General features: G+C 30.1%; 1 long non-coding RNA gene across 2 annotated transcripts; it reads right to left on the minus strand.

Moving 5' to 3' along the window:
• Positions 1-10,231: 10,231 nt before the first annotated feature.
• On the minus strand, positions 10,232-11,343 carry LOC142230146 (uncharacterized). Of its 2 annotated transcripts, XR_012720586.1 has the most exons (3): positions 11,010-11,343; positions 10,840-10,945; positions 10,232-10,774 (listed from the first exon to the last, which is right to left on the minus strand). It is a non-coding gene; the product is annotated as an uncharacterized LOC142230146 (long non-coding RNA). The 2 variants fall into 2 exon arrangements; XR_012720585.1 differs by lacking the exon at positions 11,010-11,343 and having other exon boundaries at positions 10,840-10,999.
• Between the last annotated feature and the right edge of the window lie 6,933 nt (positions 11,344-18,276).

Raw genomic sequence — 18,276 nt, forward strand, 5'->3', positions numbered from 1 at the left:
TCAAATTAAATAATATTTTGACTTAAGCATATCAAATTTTTGGCCTTATCATAAAACAGTTTTCCGAAACAACATACAAGCGGTTTCACAGAAATTATTCTCTTTTGATTCTTTGCTGTGTTACGTTGATATCTTTTGTCAACTCTCCCGGTTTCCATCTCTATTTCTTTCTCTATACTCTCTCTGTCGCTTTGAATAAAATATCACAACATATGTATGTTTAGTCGAAATTTGTAAATTTATATATGTTTGCATTCACACATATGATTTTTATGACACATTCATGCCCCAAACATAATATATTCTAACATATTAACATAGATGTCCCAAACATTTAGTGTTAGTTTAGGAACATTACATGTTTGCACTTAAATATATTGTGTTTTAAAATTGTGCCCGAAACACATTTTGTTTATATCGGAACATATGAAAAACATAATTTTCTAACAGTGTAGACAGACCGACCGATGAACGGACGAATACGAATAAAGCGACTCAGGAGGTGATTCTGAGTCGATCAGTATGTTTTATATAGTCTAAAGTCAATAAAAGTTATTATTCCCTAAACACTACGAGTATGTGGATTAAGATATAAAATCTGGATGCATTTGTTGTTTTTAATGTTTAGAAGCTGAAATTTAGAATATACAAAGAGTTACAGAATGGCGTTCGCTTACTTTGCGGCTATGACATGCTCATAATGCTTGTACTACGCATGTACTAATTATAGTAGAATTGCGTGCTTTTATATGAAATGAATACATCTGTTTTGTTTTTAACCAAAACATATGTTTTATTTTAATATTATTTAAATTCTCGATTTTTGGACGATTTTTATAAAGCAAGTGCCGATTATGACACTTTTTTCGGGAAAAAGTGACGATTTTTCTTAAAATTTTATTGGCAGCCCAAACAAACTTGAACAAGTATATACGGCCGTAAGTTCGGCCAGGCCGAAGCTTATGTACCCTCCATCATGGATTGCGTAGAAACTTCTTCTAAACACTGCCATCGAATTACTTACTTGCGGTAACGCTTGCCGATGACAAGGTATCTTAAAACCTCCTAACACCATCTTCTAAATTGTATGTAAGTCCATACGTGGTATATATTAAATCAAAAAAGATCGATCCAATACGTATATAATTCAGTTTGACAAAGTAGGCATACAATTTTGACAAAATTTTCTACAGAAATACAATTTTAACAAAATTTTCTATAGAAATAAAATTTTCACAAAATTTTCTATAGAAATAAAAATTTTGACAAAATTTTCTATAGAAAGAAAATTTTGACAAATATTTCTACAGAAACAAAATTTGAACAAAATTTTCTATAGAAATAAAATTTTGACAATGCTAAAAATTTTATTATAACCGAATAAAATTTTAACAAAATTTTCTCTATAAATAAAATTTTGACAAAATTTTCTATAGAAATAAAATTTTGGTAGATTATTTTTGGCTCTAGTGGCAACCATGATTATGAACCGATATGGACCAATTTTTGTGTGATTGGACCAATTTTGGTATGGTTGTTAGCGACCATATACTAACACCACGTTCCTAATTTGAACCGGATCGGATGAATTTTGCTCCTCCAAGAGGCTCCGGAGGTCAAATCTGGAGAACGTTTTATATGGGGGCTATATATAATTATGGACCGATATGGACCAATTCTGACACGGTTGTTAAAGATCATATACTAACACCATGTTCCAAATTACAACCGGATTGGATGAAATTTGCTTCTCTTGGAGACTTCGCAAGCCAAATCTGGGGATCGGTTTATATGGGGGCTATACATAATTATGAACCGATGAGGACCAATTTTTGCATGGTTGTTAGAGACCATATACCAATATCATGTACCAAATTTCAGCCGGATCGGATGCAATTTGCTTCTCTTGGGGCTCCGCAAGCCAAATCTGGGGATCGGTTTATATGGCTATATATAATTATGGACCGATGTGGACAAATTTTTGCATGATTGTTAGAGACCCTATACCAACACCATGTACCAAATTTCAGCCGGATCGGATGAAATATGCTTCTCTTAGAGGCTCCACAAGCCAAATCTGGGGATCGGTTTATATGGGGGCTATATATAATTATGGACCGATGTGAACCTATTTTCTTCTCTTTGAGGCTCCGCAAGCCAAATCTGGGGATCGGCTATATATAATTATGGACCGATGTGAACCAATTTTTGCACGGTTGTTAGAGACCATATACCAACATCATGTACCAAATTTCAGCCGGATCGGATGAAATTTGCTTCTCTTTTAGGCTCCGCAAGCCAAATCTGGGGATCGGTTTATATGGGGGCTATATATAATTATGGACCGATGTGGACCAATTTTTGCGTGGTTGTTAGAGACCATATACCAACACCATATACCAAATTTCAGCCGGATCGGATGAAATATGCTTCTGTTAGAGGCTCCACAAGCCAAATCTGAGGGTCCCTTTATATGGGGGCTATACGTAAAAGTGGACCGATATGGCCCATTTTCAATACCAACCGACCTACATCGATAACAACTACTTGTGCCAAGTTTCAAGTCGATAGCTTGTTTCGTTCGGAAGTTAGCGTGATTTCAACAGACGGACGGACGGACATGCTTAGATCGACTCAGAATTTCACCACGACCCAGAATATATATACTTTATGGGGTCTTAGAGCAATATTTCGATGTGTTACAAACGGAATGACAAAGTTAATATACCCCCATCCTATAATGGGGAAATCCCCCAAAGTAAGAACAACCCTAATATTAAAAAACAAAAAACTATAAACTTTTAACTTTCAGTTTTTATACCCTCCATCATAGGATGGGGGTATATTAACTTTGTCATTCCGTTTGTAACACATCGAAATATTGCTCTAAGACCCCATAAAGTATATATATTCTGGGTCGTGGTGAAATTCTGAGTCGATCTAAGCATGTCCGTCCGTCCGTCCGTCCGTCCGTCCGTCTGTTGAAATCACGCTAACTTCCGAACGAAACAAGCTATCGACTTGAAACTTGGCACAAGTAGTTGTTATCGATGTAGGTCGGATGGTATTGAAAATGGGCCATATCGGTCCACTTTTACGTATAGTCCCCATATAAAGGGTCCCTCAGATTTGGCTTGTGGAGCCTCTAACAGAAGCATATTTCATCCGATCCGGCTGAAATTTGGTACATGGTGTTGGTATATGGTCTCTAACAACCATGCAAAAATTGGTCTATATCGGTCCTTAATTATATATAGCCCCCATATAAACCGATCCCCAGATTTGGCTTGTGGAGCCCCTAAGAGAAGCATATTTCATCCGATCCGGCTGAAATTTGGTACATGGTGTTGGTATATGGTCTCTAACAATCATGCAAAAAGTGGTCCACATCGGTCCATAATTATATATAGCCCCCATATAAACCGATCCCCAGATTTGGCTTGCGGAGCCTCAAAGAGAAGAAAATTTCATCCGATCCGGCTGAAATTTGGTACATGATGTTGGTATATGGTCTCTAACAACCATGCAAAAATTGGTCCATATCGGTCCTTAATTATATATAGCCCCCATATAAACCGATCCCCAGATTTAGCTTGTGGAGCCCCTAAGAGAAGCATATTTCATCCGATCGGGCTGAAATTTGGTACATGGTGTTGGTATATGGTCTCTAACAATCATGTAAAAAGTGGTTCACATCGGTCCATAATTATATATAGACCCCATATGAACCGATCTCCAGATTTGGCTTGCGAAGCCTCAAAGAGGAGCAAATTGCATCCGATCCGGCTGAAATTTGGTACATGGTATTGGTATATGGTCTCTAACAACCGTGCAAAAATTGGTCCACATCGGTTCATAATTATATATAGCCCCCATATAAACCGATTCCCAGATTTGGCTTGCAAAGTCTCCAAGAGAAGCAAATTTCATCCGATCCGCCTGAAATTGGGTACATGCTATTGGTATATGGTCTCTAACAACCATGCAAAAATTGGTTCACATCGGTTCATAATTATATATAGCCCCCATATAAACCGATTCCCAGATTTGGCTTGCGAAGTCTCCAAGAGAAGCAAATTTCATCCGATCCGCCTGAAATTTGGTACATGGTATTGGTATATGGTCTCTAACAACCATGCAAAAATTGGTTCACATCGGTTCATAATTATATATAGCCCCCATATAAAACATTCTCCAGATTTGACCTCCGGAGCCTCTTGGAGGAGCAAAATTCATCCGATCCGGTTCAAATTGTCAAAATTTTATTTCTATATTTCTATAGAGAAAATTGTGTTAAAATTTTATTAGGTTCATAATAAAATTTTCATCATTGTCAACATTTTATTTCTATAGAAAATTTTGTCAAAATTTTATTTCTATAGAAAATTTTGTTCAAATTTTATTCGGTTCATAATCATGGTTTCCACTCGAGCTAAAAATAATCTACCAAGATTTTATTTCTATAGAAAATTTTGTCAAAAGTTTATTTCTATAGAAAATTTTGTTAAAATTTTATTTCTGTGGAAATATTTGTCAAAAATTTCTTTCTATAGAAAATTTTGTCAAAATTTGTATTTTTATAGAAAATTTTGTGAAAATTTTATTTCTATAGAAAATTTTGTTAAAATTTTATTTCTGTAGATAATTTTGTCAAAATTTTATGTCTACTTTGTCGAATTGAATTATATACGTATTGGATCGATCTTTTTTGATTTAATATATACCACGTATGGACTTACATACAATTTAGAAGATGGTGTTAGGAGGTTTTAAGATACCTTGCCATCGGCAAGCGTTACCACAACTTAAGTAATTCGATTGTGGATGGCAGTGTTTAGATGAAGTTTCTACGCAATCCATGATGGAGGGTACATAAGCTTCGGCCTGGCCGAACTTACGGCCGTATATACTTGTTTTTATTTTTCATGTTAGCCTAATACCGAAACAGGCAATTTTTTTCCGAGAATAGGTTCTTCTTTTACCCAACATTAATCCATAATCTCTTGTTAACCACCTTCAATAGGGGTTCAATCGATTTCCTTTGCCATTTAGCATTTTTACCTTTCAATGGTCTTTTGTCTCTCCCGAAGCATACCTTTCTGTTGGATGGATTCGTCTTCTATATGTGCATATGTGTGTGTGCATGTAAAGTGCTTTCATATTTTGCACTTTAGTCAATTTTTCTGGGTCAAATTTTAATATGCAACAACAACAACAATAGCGATGACGACGACGACGAAAACAACAACATCATGATATAGTTAAACAATATTTTTGTGGTCATTGTACCCGAGCCAATGCTGCTGGTGCAGTGAGAACTCACAAAAACAACGCCAAGTATTTCACATACCAACAAAAACCCAACAACCCACACTACCATACATTCAATGTGGTAGCATACTCAAATGCACTTCATACATGAATGTTGTCATGGTTCTTGCCTGGTTAGTGAGAATTGCCATAGCCACTCTCACTCTCTATATCTCTCACCCGGTTTATGTACACAATTTGTTTTGCATTGTATATTATTGTTTTCGTTATTAGCAATACTCTATTAACAAGGCTTCGCTAGACGCTCTATCCGCGTGAGGAGGTATGTGTGTTGGCCAGGCAAAACGAAAAGAGTGCAAAAAATTTAATTATTTGCCAAAGTATTGGTGATTGTTAGTGTAGGTCTATGGTTTAACCGATATCGGCTACTGCTGCTAGTGTCATGGTTCTCGCAATCGTCGTTTCATTAATGTGCGTTCGCTTATGTATGCCACTGATGTGCATTAGATAGCCGAGCGTAAGCGTTTAGGCGTTTGTTCTTTTTATTGCTATCTGTCTGTATGTCAGTCCATGTGTCTTAGTGTCTGTCTGTGATGCATTGGGGATTTCTGGCGTTCGTGTTACGTTATGGTTGAAACTAAAAGTGCAAATATTGTTTTTGGGGATGGCTGTGCATGCAAGCATGCTTGTCATCAATATCATTATCATTGTTTTGGCATCGCCGTAAGTAGTCGGTCGGTCGTCATCGTATGCAATATCATCATCATCATCATCACCATCACCAAACTTCGTGATTGTCGTCGTTATTGCCTTCAACCTCACCTAATGTAGTGCCAACGCATTTGTTTTTTTCTTTTTTGTTGCTTTTTGTTCTTGTTGCATTATTTATAATTTGTTTACATTTTATTTTTATGTTTAGTTTTACATTTAGCACGTTATCTATCATAAGTTCAGGCTCATTGCGTTGAGTGTTTATTTTAATCTTTGCTAGCAAATATGCAGCACTCATAAATTTACTTAGAAATTAAAACAAAAAATATTATTAAGTCATTTTGCTTGTTAAAATTTCTAGATAATTTTTCAGTTAATATAGTTTTAAAAACTAAATATTGACTATATTTAAAAACAAATCTAAATAATTAAAAATAATTTCGTTTAAACCGAGAGAATCTTTATTGTATTTAATTATATTTTATTTAAATTAAATGTATATATTTTTACTCAAATATATTAAAAAATTAAATTATTATAGTGAATTAAATTAAACTAAATAAAATAAAATTAAATTAAATTAAATTTTTTAAATTATTAAATTTAAAAATTTCTCTCTCTCTCTAAATTTAAAATTCAAATTAAATTTAAATTTTAAAATTTATAAATTCTTATACCCTCAACCATAGGCTGGGGGTATATTAACTTTGTCATTCCGTTTGTAACACATCGAAATATTGCTCTAAGACCCCATAAAGTATATATATTCTGGGTCGTGGTGAAATTCTGAGTCTATTTGAGCATGTCCGTCCGTCCGTCTGTTGAAATCACGCTAACTTCCGAACGAAACAAGCTATCGACTTGAAACTTGGCACAGGTAGTTGTTATTGATGTAGGTCGGATGGTATTGAAAATGGGCCGTATCTGACCACTTTTACGTATAGCCCCCATATAAACCGACCCCCCAAATTTGGCTTGCAGAGCCTCTTGGAGGAGCAAAATTCATCCGATCCGGTTAAAATTTGGTATGTGGTGTTAGTATATGGTATCTAACAACCATGAAAAAATTGGTCCATATCGGTCTATAATTATATATAGCCCCCATATAAACCGATCCCCAGATTTGAACTCCGGAGCCTCTTGGAAGAGCAAATTTAATCTGATGCGGTTAAAATTTGGTATGTGGTGTTAGTATATGGTATCTATCAACCATGCAAAAATTGGTCCATATCGGTGTATAGTTATATATAGCCAATGGCCAATCACACAAAAATTGGTCCATATTGCCAAAACTAATCTACCAAAATTTTATTTCTATAGATAATTTTGTCAAAATTTTATTTCTAAAGAAAATTTTGTCAAAATTTTATTTCCATAGAAAATTTTATCAAAATTTTATTTCTATAGAAAATTTTGTCAACATTTTATTTCTATAGAAAATTTTGTCAACATTTTATTTCTATAGAAAATTTTGTCAACATTTTATTTCTATAGAAAATTTTGTCAACATTTTATTTCTATAAAAAATGTTATCAAAATTTTATTTCTATAGATAATTTTGTCAAAATGTTATTTCCTTAGATAATTTTGACAAAATTTTATTTCTATAGAAAATTTTGTGAAAATTTTATTTCTATAAAAAATTTTATTTCTATAGATAATTTTGTCAAAATTTTATTTCTCTAAAGAAAATTTTATCAAAAATTTATTTCTTCAGATAATTTTGTCAAAATTTTATTTCTATAGAAAATTTTGTGAAAATTTTATTTCTATAAAAAATGTTATCAAAATTTTATTTCTATAGATAATTTTATCAAAATTTTATTTCTTTAGATAATTTTGTCAAAATTTTATTTCTATAGAAAATTTTGTGAAAATTTTATTTCTATAAAAAATTTTATCAAAATTTTATTTCTGTAAATAATTTTGTCAAAATTTTATTTCTATAGATAATTTTGTCAAAATTTTATTTCTAAAGAAAATTTTATCAAAATTTTATTTCTTCAGATAATTTTGTCAAAATTTTATTTCTATAGAAAATTTTGTCAAAATTCTATTTCTATAGATAATTTTGTCAAAATTTTATTTCTATAGAAAATTTTGTGAAAATTTTATTTCTATAGAAAATTTTGTGAAAATTTTATTTCTATAGAAAATTATGTCAACATATTATTTCTATAGAAAATGTTGTCGAACTGAATTATATACGTATTTAATCGGCATTTGTTTTTGTTTAATATATCCCACGTATGGACTAACTTACAATTTAGAAGACGGTGTTAAGGATTTTTTAAGATACCTTGCCGTCGGCAAGTGTTACCGCAACCCAAGTAATTCGATTGTGGATGACAGTCTTTAGTAGAAGTTTCTACGCAATCCATGGTGGAGGGTACATAAGATTCGGCCTGGCCGAACTTACGGCCGTATATACTTGTTTATTTTAAATGTTTAAATTTTAATATTTGAAATTTAAATTTATAAATTTTAAATTTATAATAAATTTTAAATTTATAAATTTTAAAATTTAAATTTAATTTAAATTTAGAAAGAGAGAAATTTTAAATTGTAGATTTTAAATTTAAAATCTAAAATTTTAAATTTCTCTCTCTCTCTCTCTCTCTAAATTTTAAATTAAATTTAAATTTTAAAATTTAAATATTAAAATTAAAAAATTAAAATAAATTACATAATATGAAAAAAATTAATTAAACATTTCGTAATGTTTATCTAGAATTTTTTACGTTTTTCTTATTTCCTTCATATATCTTTTCATTAAATATTCTCATAATTAATCAAATATGCTTATAATTAATTACTTTCTTATTTCATCATGTTTCTTAGCAGGTGTGTAAAGTTCTTCAATACTAAGCAAGTACTTTAATCTTGCTACGACTTACACAATTGCCTTATTATACGCTTACATATAATTTCTTTTGTTTTCCGTTACTTCACTATTTTTTATTGAACAACAATGTATTATTTATATTCGACGTTTTTTACGTTGTGTGGGATATAACTTTAGTTCTATCTAAGTAAATAATGTGTAGGATTATAAAGTGATTAAATGACTACTTTACATAAATAATGACTTTAGATGATTTCTTTATAAGAATAAATCGATGACTAATTACAAGAATGTATGAAGTTAAATTAATTTGAAATTTTTAAGTTAAATGAAAAGAAATACCAACTACGGCCGAATTTAGTCGTTGCTTATCCCAGACGCCCCAATGCCATTTTGCATTTACTGTCTTCATAAGAAAAAATATGGCAACACTGTAATTCAAAAATAGCACAAGATTTGCCAACCACCGTGGATTATACTCTAGCACAAGCTATTTCATTTCGAATATTGCTTACATATGGGTTCTTAGTATTAATATAGAGCTCCAAATCTATATATACTATAAAACATGTCCATTAAGTAAGAAATCATTTAAAAGTCTTCTTTTCTATTGGATTTCTCATGTGTGGTGAATATGCCTAACTCAACAGAGTGATGTGGCGTACCATATAATCGTTCACCTCCGACTTAAGCTCCTTTTTTATTTTACTTATTTAAATATGTGGTCATAATTATTCTTCTAACAAAATAAAATAAAATGAAATTAAGTTACTCATTATTCGTCTTTTTGCACTTCCAGTTCCTTAAATTGTAACCACAGAATGTCTTCGGTCAACCTTAGTAGTTTGCATTGCAAAATATACACTTGGGTGTTTCTTGGAATGAGGATTTTATGCTTCTCTATTTTCTATAGCAACTTTTGTTTTCCACACACACACACACATACATTTACATTTTCAACAATTCATATTTTTTCACTATTTATTTTAATTTTTAGCTGCATTTTTTGAAATTTTCTTCTATTTCTTCTCTTTATCAATCGTTGTTATTGTTTTTGGGCGACTCTGTGTGAGTGTACCCAATAAACACAAACGTTTGAAAAATGCTAAATTTCAACAATTTTTCAAACATTTTTTCAAAGGATTAGGGTAATATTCAAGTTGAGAAATTGTTGAGAAAATCGCGTTCTCAACAAAAAACAGACATTACCCTCAACAGTGAAATTCAACACATTAACAATAATATCTCAAGTGTTATCCTCAAATTGAAATGCATCGCTACTCAATAATTTGTCAAATAATTTTCGATGCGAGTCAAATTCAAAATTAACATCGTTGCAAATACATTTCAACCTAAATTTGTATGAACGATATCCCCACTTCAAATTGAAAGTCAAAGCCAAAATTCTATTAATTTTGTATAATTTATTCATTTTTATCAAAATAAAATATATAATAATACACTACACTACATAATACACTACAATACCAATTGATAAATAATAATCTTATTAAACATATCAACAAATAAGAACAAAAAAAAAACAAACAACAAAACGTTAAATATCTTAAACATTATTAGTAAACACTTTTGCATTGATAATTCGATTTCCTTCCTTTTGGTGTCATAAAACAGCATTACAATTTATTAACATGCGGGCAATTTGAAATTAGGAACGTACAGGACCGCGTGTTAGAATTGATTTCCAGCAGAAGGAATTCACAAAATATCCATTTTAAACTGATAATAGCATATGAATTAAACTGACGATGTGATGCACATTTTCATCCAGAAGTTGTTGATTTCAACAATTTGTTGTTTTTAACCATTTTAATTGGTTGCACTTATAATGTTTCTGGAAACTTTTTCTTGTCGATAAGCCATTCATTTTTCATTGGTCAGCTTCTTAATGTTTGGAAGAATGTAGCATCCAAAGATTTTAGTTTTCTGCAAAGAGATTAAAATTTAGTGACTTCTCTAAAGTTTTGATTTAATTTTTCATATTGACGTACCAATTATTATAAACTTTTTGAAGCAGTTCCAGTTAATTGTCCACCATTTTTTCATCGGTCAGCGTTTTAATGTTTTCAAGAACGTAGACTCCATAATTTTAGTTTTCTGCAAAGAGATATACATTTAGTGACTTCCTTAAAGTTTTATTTCATTTATTATTTTCACTTACCTTTTTTTATAAACTATTTGGTTATTTGTCTAAAATTTTCCATTTTTTTTATTTCTTGCAATTGACCACGAACTTCGTTGCACAAATAAGTATTAAAAACCACATGGTTTTTTCGTTGCATTTTAGGGTAGTGTTTTGTCAAAGTTTTCTCATATTATCTTCAACACCTTTTCAAAGATTTCGTCAACATTTTGGCAAATTGGAAGTAATTCGCAAACAATTTGAAGATGTATTGAAGATGAGCTATTTCAAGTCAAGTTGAATTTATGTTGAAAATTATATTTACCCTCAAACTGAAAAGTTGTTGCATTTGAAAAACGCTCATCTTGTGTTTATTGGGTACATTGTTATTGTCGTTGTTTTTGTTGTTGTTTTGTTTTTCTATGTGCACATTTTTTTCAATGACTCTCAAGGATTTTGTATGAAAATGTTGTTGAACTTATACTCGGTTGACTTTGTTGCATTAGAATTGCCTTTGGCTCTGTTACTATTGTTGTTGTTGCTGTTATTCCTATGGTAGTCGTCGACGACGCATACAATATCGTTGCACTGGCGTTTTGATAATCGTCATATGTAAGAGTGTATGGGTGAGAGAAGTTTTGTGTTATGCTTATGATGCTATTGCGTTAGATTCAGTGTGTCCATTGCCTACATGTTTTGCTTTAGTGTTAGTGCTGCATTGCTCTCCTAACTTAATAAAGCTGACATTAGTTTTTCATTTGAATTCTGCAACGTGCTAGTTTTACAGAGAACCATACCCCACCCTTCCCCACACAATATATATAAAAGTGATGCAATTACATTGAGAATTCTGTTGATGAGAGAGAGAGAGAGAAAAAGAGTAAAAATTATGCCTTCATGAAATGAGTCGGTAAATATTACCTCGGTTTTAATACTTTTCTTTTGTCTGAGCGCTTATTTGAAAATACAAAAGTTTTTGAGACAATACTAGAATAGTTTTAATTTATTTCTATTTAAAATCGATTTGAAACTAGTGTTGCCAATCCCTTGTTATATTAGTTTGTTCTTATTTGAAATTCATAAGGTGAATAAGATAAAGTTTCGAGTATTTTCAAAAGACTTTTATAAATAAACCGTGGTGAAAATGTTCCCACCAGATACTGATGGATTTTGTCGTGCTTGTATGTCCCAAAGATATCACAATTTCACTCTGAAAGGTAGACACTTTCATGACACGTTGGGTATCACTTTTACTGCGAAATTTAGCCATAAAGAGCTATTTGCTATCCTTTGAAAATAAAAGGTTAAAAGTGATGGCATTTTCACTCGAAGAAAATGACAATTATAGATATCATAAATAAAGCCTTCTCCAGCTGGTTGGGAAATGGGCGAGGAAACATGGTCTTACAAGTACAAAATTATTTATTTAAGCAAGGGACGCAAGATCTACATAAAAAAAAACCAAAGAACATTTACAGATCTTTTAGTCCTCTAGCCGTAGGTAAAAACGGATATTCCAAAATGTGTTTGGGATTCTCAATATATGGCCTACAAAAAATAAAGTCACTGCTCCTAAAAAAATATGACCCCTAATTGCCAAATGAAAAAAGATATATATCCAAATGTACAGGGTGGCTGATATGCAAGAAAGTAAAGCGCTATATTTTTTGTTATTAATATTTTTTTCATTGTACTGTTAAAAAGCACAAAATGTATGGAATGGGTATTGTATGCACTCTTAGAAAAATATGTTTTTCATATGTTCCGATATAAACAAAATGTGTTTCGGGTACAATTTTAAAACACAATATATTTAAGTGCAAACATGTAATGTTCCTAAACTAACACTAAATGTTTGGGACATCTATGTTAATATGTTAGAATATATTATGTTTGGGGCATGAATGTTTCATAAAAATCATATGTGTGAATGCAAACATATATAAATTTACAAATTTCGACTAAACATACATATGTTGTGATATTTTATTCAAAGCAACAGAGAGAGTATAGAGAAAGAAATAGAGATGGGAACCGGGAGAGTTGACAAAAGATATCAACATAACACAGCGAAAGAATGTTGTATGTTGTTTCGGAAAACTGTTTTATGATAAGGCCAAAAATTTGATATGCTTAAGTCTAAATATTATTTAATTTGAATAAAGAGAATGGACATTCGGAACCAAGAGAATAGACATTTGAAAAACAAACAGCATATGTTTTCGCCTTGAGAGCAGCATTTTATGTATGTGTGGACATGTGTTTTGTTTATCATTTTGGCATTATGGGCACAATTTTTTTCTTGGTTCGTTAAAAGAAATCAGGGGTCTTCATAAAAATAACGAAAGGGCACTATACTCTTTTTAGAGTTGGGACAGTAAAATAAAATAAGGAGGAAATAGTGAAAAATTACACAGTAAAATATATAAAAACAATGTTTAGTTCCTCTTTATTAATAAGTAGTCCACGAGGAGTTGACGGACACCTTCAAATATAAAAGCGGGCATTAAGTTCGAGCTTTGCAGCTAAAACAATTTAAAAAGTTTATTTTCTTTAAAATGAATTATTAACGAAAAATAAAAGGCATTTTAGAGCGATGGTGTTAAATGCTAGTAAAAAACTGTTCACGCATAAATAAATTTATGTTTATATTATAAAATTACTTATGTATGTTTATACTCGACTCCACGTTCTTCTTTTGTTAGAGTTTTTGAATACCAAATTTTAAAGTTTTGTACCAAAAACAGTTTTTTGTTACAAAATTGTTATTTTTGCTTTAAAAAAAAATAATATTTTATCCAAAAATCAGTCAATTTCGTTTATATCAAGCACTGTTACTGACTATAAATCTTTAATAACCCACATTTCAAAGTTTTAAAGTTAAATTAAAAAAAAAGTGTTCGGTCAGAGCAGGGATTGAACCCACGACCCTTTGCATGCAAGGCAGACATGCTAACCACTGCTCCACGTGGCAAACAAATGTATGTTTCTGTTAAATAATGTTATGTTTGCATGGGCTCGTGGGCGCTGCAAACTATGCTATATAAATGTAACTTATAACGATAATTATTTGCTGGTGATTATAACAGCTACGTAGCCCAGTGGATAGAGTGTTGGCTTACAAACTGTATGGTCCTCGGTTCGATTCTCCGTGCAGACGGGAGGTAAAATTTAAAAAAATTATAAAAGTGAATAATTTCTTCAACATTATTTGTATTACAGAAAAAGGTGCCAAGAATTAAAATATTTCGTGGAAGTGAAAATAACGAGTATGTTAGGGAATGAGCACAATCGTCTTTGGGAAAAATTCTTCCAAGCATACAATATTTTTGGGCTCAAAATGATTCCAAACATATAATATGTTCACATAAAACAAACATATTAATGTTTCGGCAGTATCCAATAATATATATGCTTCCTGCAAAATATGTTTGGAACATATGTTAAAGAAGCGATTTTTTTTGAGGGTGTGGGATTCTCAATACAAGAAAGTGGAGGTACTGCTCCTCGAGAAAAAAACTTTGCCACTAAGGCCAAAGGAAAATGATGTGCACCCAGATTTATATGCGAAAGATAGACCTTTTAGTCCTCTAGCCGCAGGTAAAAACGGATATTCCAAAATGTTTTTGTGATTCTCAATATATGGCCTACAAAAAATAAAGGCACTGCTCCTAAAAAATATGACCCCTATTGCCAAATGGAAAAAGATAGATACACAGAAAAAATTTCACGAAAATTTTTCCAATTAAAATCTTAATTGAGTTTTAAAAAATATTCAATTAAAAATTTAATTGATTCAACAATTTTTTTAATTGAAATAAAAATCAATCACACAAATTAATAGTATCAATTAAATATTTAATTGGATCAATTAATTTTTTAATTGACTGTCAATTAATTTTTTAATTGATACTTTCATTTCTGTGATTGAAGACATTTCAATTAAAAAATTAATTGGATCAATTAATTTCGTGATTGAATCAGAAAATTTTTTTTGTGTGTATCCAAATTTACAGCGTGGCTGATATGCAAGAAAGTAAAGCGCTATATTTTTTGTTATTAATATTTTTTTTCATTGTACTGTTAAAAAGCACAAAATATTGGAAATAAACGACTGAAAATGATGTGGGTTTCAGTCGTTTATTTCCAACTGCACGAACAGCCACCCCTGTGGTATTTTGACCCATTCCGGTAATTTGGTAATTTTAAGTGCTCTACAGAATGCTCTAGATGAAAAAGTCCAACGGATTGCGGTCTGGAGAGTTTGGTGCCCATTTTGAGTTATAAACGATGCAAGGAACTTCCTGTTTTTAAACCAATCTTGGTTGACGCATTAGTGCGGAGTCCTGTTGGAATGTCCAGGGTCTGCAGTCGAAATATTTGTCAGCCCCCGGGGTTCAATAAGGCATTTACAACATTTTCCCGCTAATATTCAGTATTTATTTTGCCACCACAATTGATAAAAAAGAGGGGGGAGCGACCATTTGCCGTTACAGTGGCCCAAACCATTATGATGGCGCTTGAGTTCTGCTGATCAATCCATGGTGTACATTTTCAGCTTATAAACCCATTCATTTTCTTTGTTCACAAACTGCTCAATTTGGAATGCCTTTTCGCCGGGGAAAATCAAATTCGGTAACTGACTACTTTCCTGCAAACGCAGCAACTCCTTGGCTTTTTCCAGTCAAACTTTTATTGGACATCGGTGAATTCTTGAACATTTTCGAACTTCAACGGCTACGTTCTCGTACATGTTCATCTCACGTTTTCTACCACTGCCTGGTGGATTTCGATAAAATTTGGTCTTCACATTTCAGATTATTTCTGGTATTGTTAATATTTTTTTTACTCCACATTTTGGGTGCGATGCAACCACGGTTGCCACTCGATCCAAAAATAATCTAAAAAATCTGATTTTGCACTGTTTGAAAAAATTTGTGTGGTTATTACGAAAACAAATGTGTTTTCAAAAGATCACTTTTTATAGCGAGAATTTATTAAATATGTCGACTTTTTAAATATTTTTAGTTTGCACCAACAAGAAAAAGTTACTACTTCTACAGAAAAATTCTATGCTATAGAAAATTTTGTGAAAATTTTATTTCTATAGAAAATTTTGTCAAAATTTTATTTCTACAGAAAATTTTGTCACAATTTTATTTCTATAGAAAATATTGTCAATTTTTTTTCTACAGCAAATTTAGTCAAAATTTTATTTTTGTAGAAAATTTTGTCAAAATTTTGTTTCTATATAAAATTTTGTCAAATTTTATTTCTAAGAAAGTTTTGTCAAAATTTTATTTCCCTAGCAAATTCTCAAAATTTTATTTCTATAGAAAAATCTCTCAAAATTTTATTTCTATAGAAGTTTCTGTCAAAAATTTATTTGTATAGACATTTTTGTCAAAATTTTAGATGTATAGAAAATTTTGTCAAACATTTATTTGTATAGAAAATGTTGTCAAAAAATTAGTTGCATAGAAAATTTTGTCAAAAATTTAGTTGCATAGAAAATTATGTCAAAAATTTATTTTAATATAAAATTTTGTCAAAATTTTATTTCTATAGAAAATTTTTCAAAATTAGTTTCTGTAGCAAATTTGTTTCTTATTTTTCTTATTTATTTATTTATTTTATCACAATATCAGAACAATAAGAATTATATTCTTTTATAGTTCAACATAGTAGTTTAGGAACACATAGTCATACGATTTATATAAAGTATAAGTAAATATTATAGTATAGTAAACAAGACAAGATATATAATAAATAAAAGAAAATATATTTTTCCAAAAACAAAAACACAAAAGAAGAAGCAATAGCGAAGTTAACAATAACAAAAAAAATATATATATAATGACCACCATATATTATAGAATTTAAGAAACTTACAGAGAGAAGGAGCTGAGATTTTTTTTTTTTTTTAGAATGAATAAGTAATTTTAGGCTGCACTAGTTAAAAAGCTCTTTACGGTTTTTTTTAAATTTGTCAATATTAATTAAGCATCTAACATTGTAAGGTAAATTATTCCATAGTCTTACAGCATTAATGAAGAACATTCTACTATAGTTCACATATTTGAAGCGTGGTATAATAAGAGTCAGGCAGCGATTTGATTGACCAAAGATGAGCTTATCAAACAAGTAACAAGGCAATTTGTTCACTATAAGTCTATGAAGAATATTTTGCAAAATCCATTGCATTTCTGTAGAAAATTTTGTCAAAATTTTATTTTTATAGAAAATTTTGTGTACATTTTATTTCTATAGAAAATTTTGTCAAAATTTTATTTGTATAGAAAAATTTGTCAAAATTTTATTTCTTTAGAAAATTTTGTCAAAATTTTATTTCTATAGAAAATTTTGTCAAAATTTTACTTCAATATAAAATTTTGTCAAACTTTTATTTCTATAGAAAATTTTGTCAAAATTTTATTTTTATAGAAAATTTTGTGTAAATTTTATTTCTATAGAAAATTTTGTCAAAATTTTATTTCTTTAGAAAATTTTGTCAAAATTTTATTTCTATAGAAAATTTTGTCAAAATTTTACTTCAATATAAAATTTTGTCAAACTTTTATTTCTATAGAAAATTTTGTCAAAATTTTATTTTTATAGAAAATTTTGTGTAAATTTTATTTCTATAGAAAATTTTGTCAAAATTTTATTTCTTTAGAAAATTTTGTCAAAATTTTATTTCTATAGAAAATTTTGTCAAAATTTTACTTCAATATAAAATTTTGTCAAATTTTTATTTCTATAGAAAATGTTGTCAAAATTTTATTTCTATAGAAAATATTCTCAATTTTTTTTCTACAGTAAATTTTGTCAAAATTTTATTTTTATAGAAAATTTTGTCAACATTTTATTTCGATAAAAAATTTTGTCAAAATTTTATTTTTATAGAAAGTTTTGTCAAAATTTTATTACTATAACAAATTCTATAGAAGTTTTTGTCAAAAATTTATTTGTATACACATTTTTGTCAAAATTTTAGTTGCATAGAAAATTTTGTCAAAAATTTAGTTGTATAGAAAATTTTGTCAAAAATTTATTTTAATATAAAATTTTGTCAAAAGTTTATTTCTATAGAAAATTTTTCAAAATTTGTTTCTATAGAAAATTTGTTGGGGGGAATATTTTGCAAAAACCATTTCATTTCTGTAGAAAATTTTGTCAAAATTTTATTTTTATAGAAAATTTTGTCAAAATCTTATTTCTATAGAAAATTTTGTCCAGCTTTTATTTCTTTAGAAAATTTTGTAAAAATTTTATTTCTATAGAAAATTTTGTCAAAATTATACTT

Source organism: Haematobia irritans, chromosome 3 (assembly GCF_050003625.1).
Source record: "Haematobia irritans isolate KBUSLIRL chromosome 3, ASM5000362v1, whole genome shotgun sequence".
Lineage (NCBI taxonomy): Eukaryota > Metazoa > Arthropoda > Insecta > Diptera > Muscidae > Haematobia > Haematobia irritans.